The sequence below is a fragment of the Lissotriton helveticus genome, chromosome 5_1, assembly GCF_964261635.1.
Source record: "Lissotriton helveticus chromosome 5_1, aLisHel1.1, whole genome shotgun sequence".
Classification (NCBI taxonomy): Eukaryota; Metazoa; Chordata; class Amphibia; order Caudata; family Salamandridae; genus Lissotriton; species Lissotriton helveticus.
In genome coordinates this window covers 1,801,033,149-1,801,053,446 of record NC_136065.1, presented here as the reverse complement: position 1 = coordinate 1,801,053,446, position 20,298 = coordinate 1,801,033,149, and the positions used below count along the sequence as shown (strand labels likewise).

At 42.4% G+C, this 20,298-nt stretch overlaps 1 protein-coding gene across 4 annotated transcripts in view; it reads right to left on the bottom strand.

The window, feature by feature from the left end:
- The window catches only part of LOC144755825 (myosin light chain kinase, smooth muscle-like), a 730,231-nt gene extending 714,158 nt beyond the window's left edge, over window positions 1–16,073 (bottom strand). For 2 of the 4 annotated variants that reach the window (XM_078645117.1, XM_078645120.1), the window contains exon 1: window positions 15,953–16,060. The gene's annotated coding sequence lies outside the window, so the exon portion shown is untranslated. Of the gene's footprint in view, window positions 1–15,952 lie in introns of all 4 variants that reach the window. The other 2 variants (XM_078645121.1, XM_078645118.1) reach the window with 2 other exon arrangements.
- Between the last annotated feature and the right edge of the window lie 4,225 nt (window positions 16,074–20,298).

Sequence of the window (20,298 nt, the reverse complement as noted above, 5' to 3'; positions counted from 1 at the left end):
TTCTCTAGGAGGGGTTATTCAGTTCTGTACCTGGAATTTAGGATGAATGAGGAATGGTATCTCTTTCTCTGCTCTCGATATTCCAGGCTGCCTGCGAGGGCTGCCCAGAAGCGCCGGTGCTGGGTCTCTCGGCTTGAGATAGCAGCGCGTCTCTCAGCGCGTCAGGAAGGCGGGGCTGCTGCCTGCGGGGTCTGCTTCTGCTCTCGGCTTCGGCAAGTATGGCTGCTCCGTCTTGTCACCACGCGTGTGTTTGCATAGGGCAAGGTCGGCAATATTTATACCTTAAAGGTGCCGAGATTGACGTAAGGATGGACATAGGTACGTCAATAAAGATGTCATACGACTTGCTCGTTAGCACATTCTTTACTAAAGTTCTCTGTGAAATCAAAACAATGGCCGCACGGATTATCCAGGTTGTCATAGGTTTGATTTGTTATGAGAACGTCGTATGCCTTATCAGGGGCTGGAGGAATGTCGCTTGTCTAATTAGATCTCAAGCGTTATGACCTAATCAGATAACACGTTCCTGTGCCGTAGTGTGACTGCGTCAGATAACGGTATCTGCATCATGGGGGATTTCTTGCCTCATGGGCTGACTGTTAGTTAACTAGCTAGTAAGTTTAACCAGAATAGGGTCAGGAATAGGGGGATCGAATCAGAACCTATAGAAATACACGACACTACCTTTTGTATAACTTTGATTGGCTATATCTTGCGTGATTGACCTCTGCACAGTCTATGTTATGATCCTATGTCATAACAGCATGTATACGGTGGCTCTGCCACATGTTTGTCTCTCTACTTTGAATATACAATAGAGATTTTGCTAAAAAAAAACCAAAAAAAACATTTATTAAGACTTTTCACAGTATATGTACATTTTAATTAACTTTAAAATTATATGTAATCAAAAATAAATATGCTAATATACATATCCAATAAACTTTTTAAAATGTAAAAATATATTTAACGTCTTGTTTGTAAAATAATTTATCAAAATGAATTCTATACATAACTTTTAGTAATTTTTAATACCTATTAAATAAACATGGACGTCATTAAGGCCTTCAGCTGCTTTGGTGTATGCATAGGTGAGAATGCATAGCAATGTGAAGCTTAACACCTGGTTGTTCCCCCTCTTGTCTGATAACTCAACCTGAGACAACCAAGCTCTCTCCATATAAAAGAAGGCTACATGAATGCCTGTCTAGCTCTGTATAAACACAAGATACATGCAGATAGCCCCAAAAGTGTTAGGACCACCTACTGACGGTAATTATTGATGAAACCCTACCTTTTAACACCGAACACTGTTATGCGACACAGACATGCTTATTTTACAGGACTATGGATGCAGTAAGAAGAATGGTGCAGTCTTCTGGTCCCACACCTGATGCTTCCCATATAGGGCTCATTATAAACTAAGGCCGTTGGAATTATGTGGCAGAGGTGGACCAAACAATGCGACAGGGTTGAATAAATTATGTGGAACAAAAGCCAAATTACATGGCATAATGCAGCACGTTTTTGACAGCATAACTTCATCTATTTGTAATTTTTACACCTAGTAACAGTGTCTGAGAAAAGAGTTCACCTTAATTACTATCAATTTAACACCCACATGCAGCAATTAGCAACTGACAGATAACCAGTAAACCTTTGTGAAAGCCTTCCGGTGCACAGAAACTCGAGTCACCATATTTTTTGTAACTTTTGCTCCGTTTGAGTTAGAATTTTTTTATTGTAAAATCTGCATTTTATACGGCAGTAGATGGATTATATGGCAAATGAGGCAAATCCATAAATGTACAATATCGTTGCGGCCTCTGAATCACATAACATCTAGTGGCCTGCTATAAACACACAAAGACAATTCTGTGTTACTACTATTTGTACAGTTAGCTCATAGCTTCCACATTGAAACAAAAAACTGTTCTGCAGAATCCGGCACCATAACTAAATATTCTCTGGGCCTCATTTATGAAAAGTGACGCATCGCTGCGTGAAAACAGCGATGCGTCACTTTTCACTGCGCCCTCCTTGCAACACAAATGATGTGTCATATTTACAGTATGACGCATCATTGCGCAAGGAGTTACAGATACGTCAGTATTTCTGACGTATCTGTATGGCGCAAAAGTGACGCATTGCTGGAGTGTGTCACAAAAGTGATGCAACTCCAGCAATGTATCCTTTCACATGGGCAAGCCCCATGTGAAAGGGCCTGCGTCAGTCTTACGCCTGCTGTGAGGCAGGCGTAAGAAATTGACGCATTTGTGTCCTAGAAGTGGCGCAGTGAAATCACATAGATTTCACTGCCTCACTTCTACAACCCTTTCTTGCGTCAATACGCCCCCCTTGCATATATTATACCTGGTGCAGGTATAATGTGGCGCAGGGGTTTACAAAGTGACGCATCTACCTAGATGCGTCACTTTGTAAATATGGCGCCACAAGGCGCATTTTCTACGTCAAATGGTGCGTCACAAAAAGTGACGCACCAGCGGCGTAAAAGTGACGCATAGTCTCATAAATAAGGCCCTCTATTTTTAAACATTAATAGAGGTTTGGGGAGAGCAATACTCCCAACCCGGAAACTGGAGGGTGGGAGAGGAGGGGGAAGAGAGTGGCGCACAGAACCAGCCTGATAACTTTGGGGTTAAAGCATGTTTTTAGGCCAGATGGGGTAAATGAAAAGAAGGCTGAGTGATGAAATTGTACTCTGGAGAGAGGTATTCCTCTCCTAAGGGGTAAAAGCTTTTTCCAAATGGGTGTGCACAACAACCGGAATGGCTGATAACCTTTTTACCCAGACGAAACTGTGGTTATTTTAACACGTTTGCTCAGACTGAGGTCAAAGACCAAGGACGCATCTGGTGTAGGTAGATTATAGTATTCTATAATAAGGAATTTTCAGCCATGAAGTTTTCATGTAGAGCAGGGGTGTAGACCTTAGGTCCAGGTGTAGATAACCACTGTTGGATTTTCATAAGAGCTGTTACTATCTAATTGATCGTTATTTAGCTCCTTGTATGTACATTTATTTTATCTGCTTATACTAAACTTTTGGCATGGATCTGGCTGTCTTGGGACTATCTTCAACATGCATGTTGTAAAGGTAAACAATTACCAAGTTGAGGGGAGCAAAGTGAAAGATAATTGAACCCCCTGACCACAAACCTGAGATATTTTTGTACTATTTACATTGTAGGTTTAGGATGCGTGCTTTTCCCAGGTCTATGGCGAAGAGCCAGCCCTACAACTGAACAGAGAATAACATCTAAGCATTGGGTCGCAAAGCATAAGAGCGCCTTCAGGCGGAACAGACTGAAGAAGTTGACATCTAGGGTGGGAGAAAGATATATTGTTCTCATGGGTCTGGAGCGTTAGATCCTGCAAAAGGTCTAGACACTCTGTCTTATGGAGATGATGTCAAAGGAAACGCTTCAACGCCTCGTCAGGGGTAGTAAGCGTTATATAAATGCAATTACAATTAAAATATGTACTTTTCGCATTTAGGCAGTGGTCTCTGCCACTGGGGCAGAGATCTCCCTTTGGTAAAGAACAGGGAAAACTGTGGATATTTTAACACGTTTGCTCAGACTGAGGTCAAAGACCAAGGACGCATCTGGTGTAGATAGATTATAGTATTCTATAATAAGGAATTTTCAGCCATGAAGTTTTCATGTAGAGCAGGGGTGTAGACCTTAGGTCCAGGTGTAGATAACCACTGTTGGATTTTCATAAGAGCTGTTACTATCTAATTGATCGTTATTTAGCTCCTTGTATGTACATTTATTTTATCCGCTTATACTAAACTTTTGGCATGGTAAAAGTAAAAGTAAAAAAGTACAAAGTAAAAAAGTAAAAAAAGTAAAAGTAAAAGTAAAAAGTAAAGTACAAAAAAAGCTTAAACTTTAAAAATATCTTGTAGAAATATTGTAATGTTAAATTTTAATGGAAAATTATTTTAGATATATTTTTTTTTATAAACCTCTAAAGAATAAAAAAAGTTACAGCCATATTACCTTAAACCTATATTACAAATAATTAATTTCGATATATTTCATTTGTTTGTAATTATTTACTAAATAATTAAAAAAATAAAAATCCCACCTGCAATAAAAAAAGTTTATTTAATAGGTATTAATAGGTATTAAAAATCACTAAAAGTTATGTATAGAATTCATTTTGATAAATAGTTTTACAAAAAAGACATGTTAAATATATTTTTACATTTAAAAAAGTTTATTGGAAATGTATATTAACATATTTATTTTTGATTACATCTAATTCAAACATTAATTAAAATGTACATATAATGTGAAAAGTCTAAATAATAAATATTTTTTTTTTTACTAAAATCTCTTTATTGTATTTTCAAAGTAGAGAGACAAACATGTGGCAGAGCCACCCTATACATGCTGTTATGACATAGGACCATAACATAAACCGTGCAGAGGTCAATCACTCAAGATATAGCCAATCAAAGTTATAAAAAGGGTAGCAGCCCAAGTGACTGATTACACAAGCATTCATAGTACATTATGTCGCAGTACAGAAGAAAGGGAACAAAAAACAGGTAAAGGAACATGAAAACATCAGCTACAGGTCAATATCTTTAGTGACAAAGGTAACTACAGGGTCCGTATTGTGACTTGGTGTAAGGTATGTACCCCCCTTGATTAAGTAACAGGGAATGAAGCAGCAAGGCAAAGCTTTGATGGCAGTATCAGTGAAAGAGCTGTAGCGCTTTTAGTTTTGGTGGGTTAAAACATGTACATTCTATACGAGTAAGAAAATGGATCAGCGGGCCCCATACTAAATGGAACAAAACATGTACATTCTATACGAGTAAGAAAAGTGGATCAGCGGGCCCCATACTAAATGGAACCATTGTGGGGTGGGAGGGTTGGTTTTTTCTATGCTAATGCCATAAGCTGCCGTGCTGCTAGAAGCATGTAGCTAGCTTCCAGTCAGCATGGGTCATCGCCTCTAAGCTCGGTAGCCAGATACAAGGTATAACCATGAGGTAGGAGGAAGGAAGCAGGTCTCCCACAGTGGCTTTGATGTGACCCAGGGCCTCCTTCCAGAATGTGGTGAAGTGGCTGCAGTACCACCATACATGGCAGAAATCCCCAGCTGCCAGTTTGCATCTCCAGCAGAGTGGGGCAGTACTAGGGTAGATGATAGAGAGGAGCGTTTGGTGTATAATACCATTGAAACATCAGTTTATATGCTGTTTCCATAAGAGATAAACTACGATAGGGTTTGGGTATATCCCGCCACAATGTCTCCAATTGGTTGGGTGAAATGTTTTCCTGGGTGGTGGTGTGCCAGGCAGGCTAATAGGTGTGGGTGCGAGCCAGTGTGAAGTGTTGGAACATGTGAATAGTGTTGGATAAAAGGCCTCGCGAGCTATCATAAGCTCATAAGAGCTTCTCAAAAGGAGTGTAGGGGTGGATAACCTCAGGATAGACAGAGGGGTGTAACGTCCAATGCTGCAATTGGCACTTCCGGGAGTTGGTAGTCCACCTTGCAATGGTCAAAGGTCTTAATGGTATCTCCAACAAAGTTATTCCGGCGTGTTCTACAGTCAACGTCGCTACATCGGCAGAAGAAGAGGGGAAACAGCTCTGAGACAAGTTTGGATTATGAGCATTAGGTGTGTTGGAGGAGGGAAAGATAGCAAGCCCTCTTTTAAGTGCCAATTTAGCCCATATATCAAGTACCGTCTTGGTGGGGGTAGCGTGGCTGAGCATGTTTGTGTGACCAGGCGAAGCCCACAGAGGCCAACATGCTACTGCTTGGTCTATGTGGAACAAGGGGTTCTCACTTTACCATACTACCCATTCAGAGATGTAGTGAAAGTGAGCAACCCAGTAATGTTCGAGAAGATTGGGGTATGCTAGACAGACAAGAATAACTATGGGCTTACTTTATCGTGGAAAGATGTATGTCCCTCCCTAAAACCCTTCTTTATTCCTCCCTAAAACCCTTCCACAGTTACTATTAAAACGTAGCGTTACATGTGAGGAGATCTTCGTAATCAGAGCGAAGATCATATTAAAGATAGGAGAGGCAGGGGTGGATGTCTCCCCAGGTAGATTTGTGAATCGCATTTTGTAGTATGTGAGTAACATCAATGCTACTAAAAAATACTGCAAATGCAGTTACTTTGGGAGCAGGTCCCACAATTAGAATCTGGTTGACTGAGGGGCTGCACTGGATGGAGGCAGCATTTCTGTTTGAACACCAACACTTGACAAAAATGCCTAGATCCAGCAGAGATAGAAGTTTCGGAGCTGAGAATGATGTTCTTTTAGGTCTGAATCTCTAGTCTGCTGGTGCATGTGGAAGTGGAGATGTACTTACTAAGCGTATAAGGTGAAAACTAAATACAACAGAGTCAATCAAGAACTTGAAGAGCTGAGGGTCACTCTTTAACACTTTTGAGGCCCATTCACACTCCGGCGACAGGAAATTTAAAAGCGTTTACCAAAAATGTTTATAAATGTTTTATTAAAGGCAAGCTACTTTACTCTTACCCACCGAATGCACAAGAAAAACCAAGAATCTTTTGATGAGAAGAGAAGATCATGTGATAAATGAAAACAAAGGGAAGGCAGTGGGTACTAGTTTGAAGTGTTTATTGTTCCTCCACGACTACAATTAAATGTAATTGCCAAAATTATGTTTTTCTAGATATGATGCCTTTTGCTCTTTATAATTATAGTGTACCTCCAATAAAACTACTTAAGACGAAGAGTGTTGTAGAAATAAATTACACGGTGCCCCACATTGAGGTAATATCCTTTGTTGTTGTCTAGTATTTTACTTAAGGCTAGGTGAGAAAGCAAAGTTTAGTAACAGTTTCATGACATTCACAATGTGTAAGAAAGAACATGACATATAATACATTTCAGAGATAATCAGCGTATTGGGTAATCAGTCTCAGAACCTATCTATATTTTAGTATTTGGTTAGTCAACATGCCAAGTCCTAATATCACTTTGCTGATAAAAGCCATAAAATGAACAGGCAACAAGTATTTTCAAAGCAAACACATCTGGTTTGCCTGTAACAGACACAATTAAGGATAGGATGGGGCCATTATGCCATGTATGTGAAATTACAAAGTAAAAAATTATTGTACTGTTTTCACCTGCTACATAATATTTAAGCCCGGGCGGAGACCTCTGCTCCGCCCGCGGAATGTGCGGAGATTTGGCTCCTCCCTGTTCTGCGGAGATGGCAAATCTCCGCACACTCACTGGCGGAGCGGAGCTGGCCAGCCCACGCCTCCACCCCTCCTATTAACCATTAATTGTAAATTACATATAAATAAAGAAAAACAATTACCCTGGACTGCGGCGTCCCTGGGCTGCCATCGCCGTCTCTGTGAAAACTGCACATGCGCCCGCACATGTGCATTTCTTGCAAGTCTGGAGGTTGGGAGTATAGCTTCTTCGGTGTATTCCTTTGATGAAGAGACTGTATTAGCAGAAGTAAGTAGTACCCTCAAAGAAAAGTATTATGTAAGGGAATCAGAAGATGAAGTTTACATTGTAATTAGTGATACTAAGAGGCATACTCAAAAGTGAATGGTCATGAGAGCACTGTGTGCCATGCACGGCATCGTACATGCCACGCCATGCACAAATGTGCTACAGACACTGTTATGGCGGTGGTATGCTGCTTAAGCTCTCCTATGAACCTATCGTGCCCGCGGCTGTGACACCGCAGCCGCAGCACCCACCCGCCCTGGATTCAACTCACAATCCAGCTGGCAGTTTCACCACAGACTTGGCGGTCTTCCTGGGACCTCCGCGGTGGTGGTCCTAAGGGAAGACCGCCAAACTCATACTAAGGCCCTTTGTCTGGGCCAGCATGTGTGGAAAAAGTAAAAGGGCAGAACTGCCCAGAACCAGTCGCAGAGCTAACTGATGAGATACACAACTACCGTCAACAACCATCATAAGCCATGGTCCCACTACTGGCAATAGTAAAATCTGTTTGGTGCTCTGGAGTTGGGGTAGCCAACATCAGTCCCCTTGCCTGGTTCAGGACTAAAACCTAAGGAAGTTTGACAGCCAGCCAGGAGAAGCTGCTTGGAGCCTGATTTAAAGGGAGGATCTGACCAACTGCCGAGGAGGGGCACTGGGGGTGTGTTTGTATGAGAAAGACATTTCCTAGAACAGTGACTCCGGCAAAGAAGCGGAAAAGATGGTGAACTGCGATGGCTCCTGCATCCCAGGGACACCTGCACTGTTCCCGACAAGGGTGCAGTGTGGGTGCATTGAGCGCAATACCGAGGCAATACCTGAGATTGAATGAACTTCCTGAAGACCAGAAAGGTCCTTAGTGGATGAAACCTAGCCCCTAGATATGTGAGGCACTCATTATCCTATGAGCACAATCATCGGTTACACTTGACTGAACTGTGCTGAGGAGGAGTTTATCAGACTTTGCATCATTGTAAGCGGTCATCAGACTTTTCACCACTGTAAGCGGGATTGGCTCCTAACTTGTTTGGTGGGATCTTGTGTCTTGGCCTGAGGGGGAAGCCAAGAGACAAGACTTACCTAACTACAAGCAGCATGACTCCCATGCAGCCCTCCTCCACTAGTACTGGTGCTGCCCACACTCCAGGCACTTCCCATTTGGTGAAGGGATCACGAAAATACACCATCCAGAGCCGCGGGGCAGCCAATCAACTGCAGGCCTACCCTGCACGAGCTGACATCCAGAAAAAGAAAGATATAGTGACATTGCAACCCCAGAAGAGAGGGAGAAAAGCCCATCATCGAGCGGACTAAAAGCTGATTCTTGATTTAACTGAGCCCTTCATGATAACTCCACTGAGACTTCCCTCCAGAGCTAAGGAGCAATGGACATTACTGCGAAGACTGTCCTCCTGATCGCGGTGGGTACTGGTTCCCATTTATACAACTTATGAAACCCCTCCAATGATCATCGGTAGTGATAAAGGACAAGGGCAGCCCAATATGCAGGCACGAACCAGGTTAATTATATTCATGCAAAACAGTGGTTCACATAAGACTAATTTCTTCAAGACATTCACAGAGCATTGCAAGCAAGTAAAGTACTCAATACAATCAGTCTGATTGTGTAATGACTAGAGACATTCTTAGAGCTTCACAGTGTCGAACACATTTTGACCCCATGAGTTGTTTACGAGGTCATCATCAGGACAGATAATAACAAGGGAGACCTGTTCATTAAAAATATAAGTACTAAATAAATAGGCGCCCCAAAAATTATATTGCAGGCCAGTGAAGACGTTTTTAATTGATTTACATACTAACTTGGGAATTAATCTACTGGAAGATAAAAAATGGTGTGCCTAAAGTGAGTTATTCTATGAAAAGCTCAGTTCTAGGACGGGTCAAAGCGTCATCAATACAGTAACGCAGAAACGTGGTCTGGGCCCATTAATTGCAGTGAAGAACCTGTGTAATCACTGAATTGTGTACTCTCAAGTCATTACAAAATCACAATAAAAATGTAAAACAATCAAGGCTATGGATGGGTAAAGGCCCTAGTACCATGCAAGAGGCTGGTGGTTTCAGGGCAAGTGTATAAACGCTGATGCACATGGCTGAAGATCCAGCCGCGGCCGGCTCAGGTAAGCGTGGTGTGGCGAGGCAGGGAAGGGGTGGGGTAGGAGGGGGGAAGGCGACAGACGACAGAAAAGGTATGTTTAAAGAAATAAATAATATCTATTCCGTCGTCTGTCGGCTTCCCTCTTGCCATGCCCCGCCTGCCTCACCGTGCTTACTGAGCTGGCCCCGCTGTGAAGATCATGTGAAGTGGATGTGTCCGTCCACAGAGACTGGGAACAGGGTTTCGACCAAAAACCAGGTTCGGATGGGACTCCCCCGTCCAATGGTGTGACTTTTAAACGGAGTTGAACATTTGCAAATTAGAAGAGGATCCATAAATTAATGGTCAAGACATCTAAAAAATGTAACCTCTTAATGTACAACACAAGAAAGTAAAGCCAAGCAGAGGCACTTCCTTGACTAAAGTTCTACCTTCATGCCAAATTTGGTGTAATTCCACTCAGCCGTTTTTTTCTGCATCAAAAAGCAAAGTTATATATGAATTAATATGGGAAACAGTACTTTTGTGAACACTCTTTCTCTTGGCCCCTGGTTAAAGGATCTGCACAAAATTTGGTATGAACAACCCAAAGTGGAAGTACTTTTTTTAAACGTTTGTTCAGATCTGCCAAACAGCACCAAAGTTATTAAGAAAAAAAACTAGACTGGCGCTATCACCACCAGCATAATAGCCACTTTGTAGTTATATAGTTACGATTCCCAAAGATAGGAATTCCTCATATTTTTTTTGCAAATTACTTTGCCACCATTTGACGAATTTCCAAGAAACTTGGCAGACCCATTGCTTCTCCTACATTGGAGGATGATGTAAAGTTTTCTAGTGATTCGTTAAGAGGGTGCAAAGAAAAAATGAGGGTCTTGAAATGCATTTTTCTACCAATGCATTTTACATAGACTTACTCGGCCATAGCGAGAAAACAAGCAGTCGCAGTTCAATTAGATTTGGCAAGCATAACAGTTTATGTGTAGATGATCCTTTTGGTAGTGGAGGTAAATAAGGTGAGTATTTTTAAACTTATAAGGCGCTAAAACATATTGATATCTCAGGCCGCTGTATATCGCAGTAATGTTGCAGCATACCATGGCACTTGCTAATGACAAGGCTGTATAATATTGGCTATTGGCTGGCTTTACAAAAGTTAAAAGCAGGCATTGTGTGTAGACCATATTTTGGATGTGTACTGAGTTAGGGCCTTAGCTATAGATAAGTAGTAGGTTTTGTTGTTGTTCTCTACCTATGACCACTTTATTAATGTGGTCATAGGTAGGGAAAACTATTTATATTTTTCTATATATTTTTTTTACAAATAACGGAGTACCGTGGTATGTAAAAAGAGAATGTTTTTAAATTAAATATGCAAAAAAACCTACTACATTATATGTAAGGGGAAATATAGTGCAGTAGTGTTTTATTCAATATTTACATATTATAATATATTTTATTTTACACTTAGTCTGCATTCTGCATTTTAATGGGAAATATAATGTAGTACAGTGTACTTAAGAAATGTAAAAATAAACAAATTACAAAATTAAAAAAAAAACTCTATTAAACCATATTTCACCTTAAGACCCAGAAGTCAGACTAAGGTCCCGATTAAGAGTTTGGACATGTGAAAGTGGGGCCGCCATGCCAGTGCTCTGCTCCCGCACCACAAAACCTGTGGTCACATCACCTGCTAGATTACGAGTTTCCTTGTGTCTGGCAGGCTGTTTTTGGTGATCCCACAGAGGTGCCTATGAAAATGGACACCGCAATGGAATGCCATAAACAGTTCCTGCACAGCATGGACTTTAACCGGCACCATCAGCATATTACTGAGGCCCTGACCGCCACGCCACGCCACTGCTAAGGAACTGCTATTCCCTGGCGGCGGCGCAATGGCGGTCCGACCCCCCAACTTATATTGGGGTGGTCGGACAGCGGTGTGGCGATGACTGGACTGCCACACCCTGTGAGTCCGGCGGTCCTTGGACTGCCAGACTTGTATTTAAACCCAAAGTATAGTTTAAATTATAAGAATGAAATAATGCTTAGACCACACTTAGGGCATCATTACAATGCTGGATGATCGGACCGCCGCCCGCAAACACAGTGGTCCAAGGACCTGTCAGACAGGCAGGTGGCAGTCCGACTGCCCAATTCCAGTTTGACTGACTTGGTGGTGGTTGGAAAAGTGCTCTCTAGCACTGCAGCTTAGGCTGCGAGTCAGGAAAAGGGCAGCAGCACAAGCCACAGTTTTAGATAGCACTGTGTGCACATCCATGCACCTTGTGCCGTGCACCATGTGGTGAATGGCACACGGCGCATGGATGTGTGTGGGTGCATTACATGTGCCCCCTGGGCTACTTTGCAGTGGACCACAAGGGACGAAGCCCTGTCTGGGGCCTCCTAAGTCTCTTTCTGACAGTATTTTCATGGTGATGAGACCGCCATGAAAAGGCTGTGGGAAATGGACATCGCAATCCTGACATCATACTCAGCCCCTTAGTCTACGTTCTGTGTTTTAATGGGAAATATATGTGGTATAAGCTACTTTAAAAAATAAGAATAAGTTACATTTGTAAAAAGAAACATTTAAAAAAACTGTACTACAATATTTTCCCCCTAAAAAACCCAGAAAGCAGAGATTACAAGTGGTCTAAACTATATTTCACAATTTCAATTTTGGAAGGTCATTTTTTTTTTAGACCACACAGTTTGTGTTGTAGGTTTAAAGGGGAAATTTAATGTAGTACAGAGAGCATAAAAATAAATTTCATATGTAAACATTTAAATTTCATATGTAAACATTTAAAAAAATCAAATACTCTATATTTACTATTAAAACCCAGAATGCATACTAAGGAGCCGATTCCAATCTCGCTGGGAGAAGGCTCCATCTGACTCTGATCCGGAGGGCTTTCCGACCGACGCGTGCTCTGGGGCTCTGAACGCCCGAGTTTGATGGGAATAAGTGCTGACGGACACAGGTTGCTTGGAGCCCCATTGAAGTCAATGGGAGCCTGTTGTACGACGTGTACATAGGCTCCCATTGACGAAAAAGGTATGTTGCGCCTGTGGTGGGGATAAGTCTGTGCCACACGCACCGTACATGCATGTGTAGGGGGGACCCTTGGGTCCCCCCCTGCTATTGACTTGTACGACTACGGGTGAAGAGGGGTCCAGCGCGGACTCCTGAAGTCAGCTTCCCAGAGCATTTACGTGTCTCCGACTCGATCCGGCTGTCCGATTCGTGCATCGTACTGGCTAGGTCGGAAATCACCTCCATTGCACGCGCGGTTTGCTTACGGACGAGACGTATGGAGCAGTTCGGTTCGGGCCCGGAAACGATTCGGACGGCAATTTTGCGTTTCTCGCATCATACTTGCTCGCTCGTACAGCTGTACGAAGCAGTCAGAAAACACGCGTACGGCTCGTAATTGTTCCGGCCGGATCGTATTCAGAGCTCTTCTGAGCAAGATCAGAATCGGCCCCTAAGTGCGCTCTAAACAATATTGTAGCACCGCCGTATTCTGCCAACTTTTTCTAAAGTATATAAGTAATAAAATGACTTTTATTTACCAATAGACACTAAGATAAACTGATCATTCCTTACTATACTCTTATAAAGCAGTAGGACACTATATTTACATTTAAAAGCCAAAACATAGCCAATATATTATCAAACAATATGGCTGCCTTTTACTTCTGTAAGGGAAGTCATTAGCAGATCCTATACTGTTTTTTCATCAGTATGTCCTGCGGTCTACCGCAAAACCACCGCAGTATACCGCAGCCCAATATGTCATAAGTTCTTGTGCCTCATTGGCCTGATGCACAATGGAAATGTACACTTTTATGTAAGTTTATGATTGTTTTCTATTCAAAAAGACATTTTACTAATACTGTCTCTAGAACTGCAGAGTCTCTGCACATACAACCATAGGACTGTCCTATCTTTTTATGTGCAAAGACTCCGCAGTCATAAAGATAGTACTCGTTACATAACTCTCTGAATAGCAAACAATCGTACATTTACACAAACAAACAAACGTTTACCTTTGTTAATCAGGCCATATAACTTTAAAACTACTGAATCAGTTTAGATCTATTACCAAAAATTACCCTTTACACCCCATAATATATATTTCAGACATATTTAATCTAAATCTGTTCAGCCAATTTCACGCTGTATCTGTTTAAACAATACTCTAAAACAAAACACACCACTCCACTGTACGGCACGCCATTCGGGTCAATGGCATGCCACTCCACAACACCCCACTTCACTCTACAACAATCCACTCTACTCTTTGACACTCCACACTACTCCACTTTATGACATACCGCTCCACTCTATGACATGCTTATGGGCCTGATTCACAATGAAAAACATACACTTTTGAGTATGTTTACGATTCTTTGCTGTTCTCAAAGGCATTTTACTAGAACTATCTTTATGACTGCAGTCTCCTCAAATAAAAAGATAAGCCTGTTTTATTTCTATACTACTCCACTCTACACTACTCTACTAAATGCCACTCCACTCTACGCCACTCCAGTCTATGTCACTCCACTGTACACTATTACATTCTACTCTACACAACTCTACATCATTCTATGCCATTCCACTCTACGCGAAACCACCCTACACCACTACACTCTACGCCAATCCACTCTAGGCTATCCAACCCTACGCCACTACACTCTATGATAATCCAGTCTATGCCACTTCACTTTAAGCTGTTTGACTCTATGCCACTCCACTTTATGCCACTCTACTGTTTGCCACTCCACTCAAAAGCCCCTCCACTCCACTCTACGCCACTCCACTCAACTGTATACCACTCTATGCTACTCCACGTCATTTGACTCTACACGACTACACTCTTTGCCACTCTACTATACGCCAATCTGCCCTACGTCACTTCACTCTACGCTGCTCCACTCTACTCTTTTCCACTCTATGCCACTCTACTATTTTTGCCACTATGCAACTCCACTCTATGGTATTCCAATCTACACCACTCCACTCTATGCTACTCCACTGCATGCTTTTCCAACGTACGCCCCTTTACTCAACACCACTGCACTCAATGCCACTCCACTCTATTCCAATCTACAACATTCCACTCTATGACACTCTACTCTACTGTACTCTAAGACAGTCCACTTAACGACACTCCACTCTACGATATGAAACACTGTTTGTTAAAAAAATAAAAACTATTGACATTTAATGAAAAAAACAAAGGTTAAAGATTAGTTATATTTAGGGAATGTTTATTTGTTATTTCTATACAAACCAAACTTAAAGAACACAAACATTAGAAATTCTAAAGTTATAGTTATAATTTATGAACCATCTTTAAATTACTGTAACTCGCACACCTACACACACACTTTTGTCAACTCGCTATCCAGAGTACATTCACTATAACTCACACCTTCTCCATACACTGCTTATAACATTTCATATTATCACCACTTATACATGTACACTCAAAACAAAGGCCACGCACTTCCAACTACACGCCCTACACAGTGTAATCTTCTACCCAAGTGGGTAAGTGCCACACATAGTGGTAGCACGGCTATATAAATGCTACAATACAACACGTACACCTTTTAAGACCTCAAAATGGAGCTCCCCAGTAAGCTCCCCTAATATGAGCTGGTTTATGTCCCTATGATGCTGCCCACCGCTGCATAGCCTGGACCCATTCCTTGGTTTCTCCCACGTTAAATCAACGCATGCTACGTCATGCGAAAGACTACATAGTACTTACAGGCCATCTAGACACTTGTGATATGTCTTCCTTCTCACTATATAGTAGGTCGCAAATAAAAGACAGCGTTACAACAGACAAACATTCATTTTCCCGATATGTAAACAAAAGCTTGCTCAGATGCACATTTGCAGGAAATCAACTAAAAGCCACAGCCGTTTGTCTCCCACCCATGCCTTACACCATTTCCTGTGCCTTATCAGACAATAATTACCCAGGGAAATGTAGTAACATGCAGGGTAAGAAGCATGACCCTTCCCACACTTTATCGCCCAGAGGCAGTCTGGCTTATAGGGGAACCCAAAAAAAAAAATCCATACAGGATTGTGAAAGACCAGGAGCGTTGGAACAGGGTCAGCCACAGAAGCCATACCAGTCGATGTCTGACATGGGCAGGTCCTAAGAGACCAGTCAAGCAATCTGTTTTTCAAAACAAAGCAGGCCACCTTCCCTCCACCCTCTCTCCACAGACTAACAGTCATTACTCCCAGTCAAAACATTGAATTATTTACAAATAAAGGTTCGCTGTTTACCCAATTAAGAGCGCAGTTTCCTTTATGCTCTCGGCAGCCAGCTTAGACGAAGAAGACTTCAAACTACCGAGAAAGTTCCAAGTTTGTTTTCCTCTTTCTGCCAATGACAGGATGCTTGGAGGCAAAGGTCAGGGGTACAGAAGTCGTAACCAGTAGATAACCAGGGGACACGCCTTGGGCTGCCATTCCTTTACAGGGCCACTCCCTCTCGCGCCTGGGGCTGGGGCACGTGTAATCCCACAAGCAAGAACCAGGGCGTTCTGAACCTGAGTTTATAGATTTATACGTTTTCAACTCACTAAATAATAAAGAAATGGCATGAAAAGAAATTAATATTTATTTTTACACAAGGCTATTGCCAATTAGAGGTGTGCCTGTGTATTGCTATAACACAAAGATATACCGAATAACAATATGGTGCATTCTGTGCGATGAAATGTTTCTAGGCGCTGGGCTTTAGCTATCATTAAAGGCGACAGCTTGCACTTGTGTTAGATAATGTCCTCAGGGTCCCCTATGACACTGCAAGCTCCCTGCACTGACTGTTCATTTCTCAAAGTTACTTGCATAAGTGCTTAATTTAAGCAGGTGGTTTCAGGGTGCTCAGCACAGGCACTTCATCGTCAACACCAGCGCTTGTGACAGTCTGCCCCAAGGTGGCGCTGTCTGAGATGACCCCCACAAAAGTTAATTATTAGTTCAATATACATTAAAAATTACTATTACTTGCCTTTCAAGCCACTCATATTGCTTTGGGGGCCTAGACTAGTCAACATTGTCATACTTTTAGGAGTGTGAAGTTTAGTAAATATGTTGTTACTATCATTGGCAGCATGTGTGGTGCAAGCTGCAATAGCCTCCTGATGAGAGCCCTGGCATTTTTCCTTTTTTTACAAATGAAGCACTGCTGGTTGCATTGTTAGGTGTGGGTGAATTTTTGTGCTGCGGGTAATTCCCAACAACGATTTGGTAGGGGGCAATTGGTCATTGCCTGAGGGGCCTGAGACAAAAATAAAAAAAATAACGCAAACAACCAAAATGAGCAGCAATCTTTTTTTGGGGACAACAATTATTCTTTTTTTCATAAACATTATTGTGAAAAACGTTCATTCAGGACCGAATTGACAAAGGAAAGGGAGAATAGAACTGGCAGGACAGTAGCAAAATGGATCGGGCAAGGAGAGCAATGTGGAGAGAGACAAAAGAAGCAGTGAGACAGAAGACCGGAGAAGAATGACAAAAATATACGTAGACAAAAAAGGAAATCAAGTGAGGAAGGAAGGAAAGGTAGAGAAGAGAGGATAAGAGTGATAAGATTGGAGGAAAAGAACATCCTCCAATTCCCCCTGTACTCCCTGCCTCCATCCCTTCTACCTCATTCCCCAGATGCTTTTTAATATAGAACTCCTTCTCGCTAACCTATCGTTTGATCTCAGCTCCCTCAGAAAAGATGTCAACTCCCTCTCCTCACTTAACCGCTCCAATCATTCTATTCCCCTGTGCACTGAACAAAACAATTCTACATTCACCCAGCAACATGATACTACCCCCTCTATAGCGATAAACTTAGAACCTTCCGCACCCCGAACCACCTCCTCTCCCTTACCTCTGTAATCCTTACCCCCCTCTGCTCTTTAACTATTGTCCCTTTGATCCCACAGGCTCTTAACCCCATGATCCTTGGGACTAACAGGATTCCAACTTCACCAAGACTTCCCCCACAATTTACCACAATCCACCCCTGCCCTCCCCCTACAACCAACCCTATACCCCTGACTTGCAAGCTGGTCAACTGTCGCTCGGCGGTCCGACATGCGATTGAAATTTATTTCAGAAACCATCCTTAGTGAATCCATTGACATCGCCTTTGTTACTGAAACGTGGCTTAAAGATCACTCCTCTTCCATTCTTGATATACTCTCCCCCCCTGGCTACTCAATCCTCATAAAAGATAGACCTGTCAAAAATGGAGGCGGTCTAGCAATAATCTATAAAAATGAACTCCAACTCACCCCAGTACTTAGCCCCGATTTTTCTACTTTTGAATACTTTGGAGCGGAACTTAAAGTGCAGGGCTCCCCTCCAATTTGATTACACAACACCTATCATCCTCTGGTGACCCTCTTCCTTTTGTAGAAGAATTGTCTGACCTTCTCACCCAATCCTCACTTTCCAACTCAAAAAACCTCTTCCTCTGAGATTTTAACCTCCATTAGAAAAACAAGGACGATCCTATAGTTAACCTCCTCACTGATCTACTTAACATCAATGACTTAACACAACTATGTCACTCCCCCACTCACTCCAAAGGAGCCACTCTTGACGCTATCATTACTAACAATCAGTTGTCCTCCCTTTCCTCCATAGTCCCCATCGACTGGTCCGACCACCACCTAATCCTTTTCACGATCACTAACACTGTTCTACCCCCTCCACCTACAACCATCAAACAAATGAAACTGACCAGGAATCTTCATCTTATCCCCTCAGGCGAACTTGAGGCCAAAGTCAAAGCTCAACTTCAACTCTCTCCTCCCTCCCAAAATACCAATGACCTCACCGAACACTTTAACAAATCCATCGTTGAGGTCCTTGACCAAATTGCCCCAGGCAAACTAAAACAACAGAAAAACTCCTCCAATTCCTGGTTCAATCCAGATCTCACCAATGAGTGGCGCACACTTAGATCGACTGAACACCTATGGAGGCAAAACCCCTTCCCCTTTAACCTCTCTCTCCTCAGATCCACTAGATCCAACTATAAAAAACACATCCTCAATGCTAAGACATCATTCTTCCACTCCCAACTCGACCGGGCCAAAAACAGACCTAGGGAACTTTCGACATTGTGAAAAACCAAACTTCCTCTGCACCCCCCAAGGTGATTGCCACCACTGAGAGATGCGAGGAAATTGCTAACTACTTCTCAGAAAAAATCTCCAAAATTGATCAATCCTTCGCCCTAACTCCCCTCTTTCTCAACCCACTACCCACACTGGACATTTCCTCAAATTCTCCTTCACTCTCTACACTTCCTCACAACTCCTTATCGCTCCCTCTTATCATCCCTATTCTTGAACCCGGCCCCATCATATTTGAACTAAAAAATAATGCTTCTTGGCACGACTTCCATCCAGTCACTGAACTTGATGTCCTTAACGTCATTCCCAGACTGAAACCATCATCTCACACTAAAGATCCTCTCCCTCCCAACCTTGTCCAAGATCTAAAACATATAATTGCCCCGTATTGGACCTCCATCATCAACTCCTCCTTTACCTCTGGTTGTGTCCCTGCGTCCCTCCAATTGGGACAAATTACTCCCATCCTCAAAAATCTTGCTGGCGATCCTAATGACCTAAATAACCTTCATCCTATCTCTAACCTTCCTCTTCTCTTAAAAGCCCTTGAAAAATGTGCCCTGCTCCAACTAGATAGACACATTGATTAATTTAACCTTTTAGACTCGTTCCAATCAGGCTTCAGAAAGGACTGTAGCACAGAAACAGCAATGCTAAACATAATTGATGACATCCATCCCGCCCTTGACAAAGGCAAATCCTCCCTACTCATTCTCCTTGATCTCTAGGCTGCTTTTGACACTACTAAACACTCTACGCTACTTAACACACTTAAAGATCATTTTGGCTTCAACGGTTCAGTCCTCAAATGGTTAACCTCCTTTGTCCAACACAGAACTCAGCAAATTAAAATCCATGACTGCCTTTCTAAACCTCTGCCCGTCTCCCTAAGGGTCCCACAGGGCTCTATCCTCTCCCCCTCTCTATTTAATCTCTTCATGGAACCCCTCACCCTCATCCTCAAACAAGCGGGAATCAATTACCACCTATACGCCGATGACACCCAACTTTACTATAAGATTCAATCCCGCTCAGATGTCTTTCACCTTAATGATGCCTTGAGTAAGATTCAATCCTGGTTCCACCACAACCACCTCAAACTCAACCCAAAAAAGACTGAAATCTTTTTTTTCTTCCCTAAGAACAACTCGCTCCCCATTCTATCCTGGATCTCTGACCTTACAGCACTCAACTGCTCTCTCACTATAACAAACTCAGTTAAACCCCTTGGTTTTAACATCGACCAGAACCTTACTCTTATCCCCCACATAAAAAATTTGGCCAAAAGCGCTCTCTTCACACTCCATCACTTAAAGAAAATAAAACCCTTCATTCCCACTAACGGCTTTAAATTAGTCGTCCAATCGCTGGTCCTGTCAAAAATTGACTATGGTAACGCAATCATTGCTGCCAATCAAGACTGTTCTGAACCTTGCCGCTAGGCTTATTTCCAACCTCAAACGGTTTGATCATATCTCCCCTGCC